Raw genomic sequence first — 2,591 nt, 5'->3', positions numbered from 1 at the left:
CACGCGCGTTAATTTGCGCGTTATATTGTCTCCATGAAAAAATCTTGTTTAGCGCTAGTTTTTCTGATAAAGATTTACTTATATATATGTAAATTCGTTATAAAAACTTAGAAATGGGCAAAGAGGGTTCCGCAGGTGTCCGGGGGACCGGATCTGATAAATTTTTGCATTCTAGACATCAAAATTACTGCTCAGATGCTCTCAGAATGCACCAATTTTTTAAAAAAATCTTGGGGGAGGTCCCCCAACCCCCCCCCAAAGTGGCCTTCGGCAGCTTTTTAAAACACCAGAAAAAGTAAGCAAAAAAAAGTGCCCTTTATTTCTTCCTGGACACCCCTTTTCAAAAATTCTGGATCCGCCCCTGTTACAGCTAAGCTATCTACAATTACTAATGTAATATAACATGTGCAAAACAGATGTTACAATGGTAGCTATATCGAATTGTATTTACGGTTGTTTTGATAATATTTTAGGGGGTAACATTCGTCGCTGACATGCCAGCAAATCTGCTCACGCTCCGAGACATGACAAAAGATTTCGAGCTGACTGGCTTCACAGAGCAGGATAAGCTGCAGGAGGTCCAGAAGTATGCTGCGTTCTTGAGGAAAATTCTAGAGAGGCAATCCCATCTGGCTGAGACGTACGAAATTGTTGTCTACAATGGTAAGACTGTGTTGAAACTTTCTGTGTGAAAGCATTACACCACCACGACATAAATGTTAATTTTGCCGAAATTGTTAATAATACAGCAGATCACTAGAGAAGTGCAACGATATGATTGTGTGTTTTTTTTGTGGTGGGGGACAGGTAAGGGGAGAGCATTTACATGGAATGTGGGGTTCTTAGAAAGACCAAGTCCTGAGAGGTTTTATTATGTGGTGCTTCCTGAATGCAATTTGGTATTAGTTTGAGGGAATTATTTCAAATTTCAGGAAGAATGGCTTTGAATAGTATAGATTTCTAAGCATTTGCTATGAAGAAAAAATGTCTAGCAGTCTCACCCATCTTTAAGACTGTCCTAAATTTTAATAAGCAAAAAAACTTGTGATAATATAACATATATTGTTTTTGAACTTTTTACAGGAGATGCTGCAATGATGGATGCTGTTCAGCACTTTTTTAAAAATTGAGGCGAGGCCATGCATCCTTAAAAAATTTTATGTTTGCTGTCCCGGCCCCCGACCCATGATTTTTTTAGTGGGTAGGTTAGGTAGGTCTTTTTTTTGTGTGAGGCATAATATTTATTTTAAGTCTGTCCTCATGTTTGCCACACATGCTTTGTGTTTCAGTCTTAACTATGAGGAATGTATATGCACCTTCCAGAATATCAGTAGAAGAGTTATATTTTTATATATATTTATATGGTTCACAGTGCTTGCTTTAGCACTTTTCAATTTTGTACAAACCATTTTCACACCCAACAGTGCCATATCTTGTATCCGCCTAGAATGTTTAAGTTATAAATAAAAGTCCATAGCATTTCCTGATGAGAAATTAGATGTTATGTCAGTGTATATTTCTATTGATGTTACTTTAAGTTGAGTGTTAAATTGAAATTTCATTTCAGATGTCAGTGGGAGAAGGACTTGCCTATAACTACTATGTCGGCTACATAAATCTGGTATTGCTTAGTCTGGCTGATAGGATCCGCAGCAGTAAATATGGCCAAAGCACAACAAATAAGAAGTTGTTTATTCTAATCCCTGTTAATGGTGAGATGCCAGGAAAGCTGCAGGACGTCGACAAGAACATACGACAGGTTGGAACGTTAGATCCGTTGATAATAGACAGAGCTGGATTCAAAAGAAAGTTCCCCAACAACGTCTATGAAACAGTTCATAATGAAAAGGTAAGCACAAATGTCAAGTGGAAAGAGTTTGTTCATAGAAGTGAGGCCTCGATTCAAATCCCACATTTAAGAGTTACCGATTTAGAACTAGCTTGACGACTGCATGAGGGCCATCTAAAGGGAAATCTTTCTACATCTGGTTACTATAAACTTCAGTAATCACGTATCAGTGTAATTAGATGCAACTACAGGAATGTGTTATTAATATGATTACTACATGGATATTAATAACTGGTGTATAAATAAAGTATGCAAAGTGGCACTAATGTATTATATATGGTGTAACGTAGGTTTGCTACACCAGTGTTGGTTGAAAGAATTTAGAGTAAAAGAATCAATAAGAGTATATAATTTGTGTTCAACTAAAGATATTATGTTTACAAAACAACCGGCCACTACACAGTACACGTCCGTCGTCTCTGTCCCCTCGTCTTTCTCTCCCGTTGCAACTCCGCTACCTTGTATTTATATTCCTCTCTGCTCCAATCACCAACAAGCTCCACTCTACACAACCAATCACGCATAACTACCATCTCTTTGTTCATTCAAATAATTCCCGCCATAACCCTACTCTATCCAAATCCTACATCTGCATAAATACATGTAGCCTGTCTAGACAACTGTCTAAACTACGTACCCTACATGCTAAACGCTCAACCCTACTCCTGTTCTATGCTATTACAGCCAGGGGCGGATCCAGAGGGGGGGTCGAGGGGTCCGGACCCCCCCTTCTTACCACAAA

The 2,591-nt window shown here is 38.6% G+C and overlaps 1 long non-coding RNA gene across 1 annotated transcript; it reads left to right on the top strand.

Annotated features, from left to right (window-relative positions):
- Positions 1–452: 452 nt before the first annotated feature.
- On the top strand, positions 453–1,356 carry LOC106814798. Its single transcript, XR_001394663.1, has 2 exons — positions 453–663; positions 1,084–1,356. It is a non-coding gene; the product is annotated as an uncharacterized LOC106814798 (long non-coding RNA).
- The last annotated feature ends 1,235 nt before the right edge of the window (positions 1,357–2,591 follow it).

The sequence above is a fragment of the Priapulus caudatus genome, unplaced genomic scaffold, assembly GCF_000485595.1.
Source record: "Priapulus caudatus unplaced genomic scaffold, Priapulus_caudatus-5.0.1 Scaffold980, whole genome shotgun sequence".
NCBI classification, from domain to species: domain Eukaryota; kingdom Metazoa; phylum Priapulida; class Priapulimorpha; order Priapulimorphida; family Priapulidae; genus Priapulus; species Priapulus caudatus.
The sequence above is the reverse complement of the archived record's forward strand: the minus strand, read 5'-3'. Positions and strand labels throughout refer to the sequence as shown.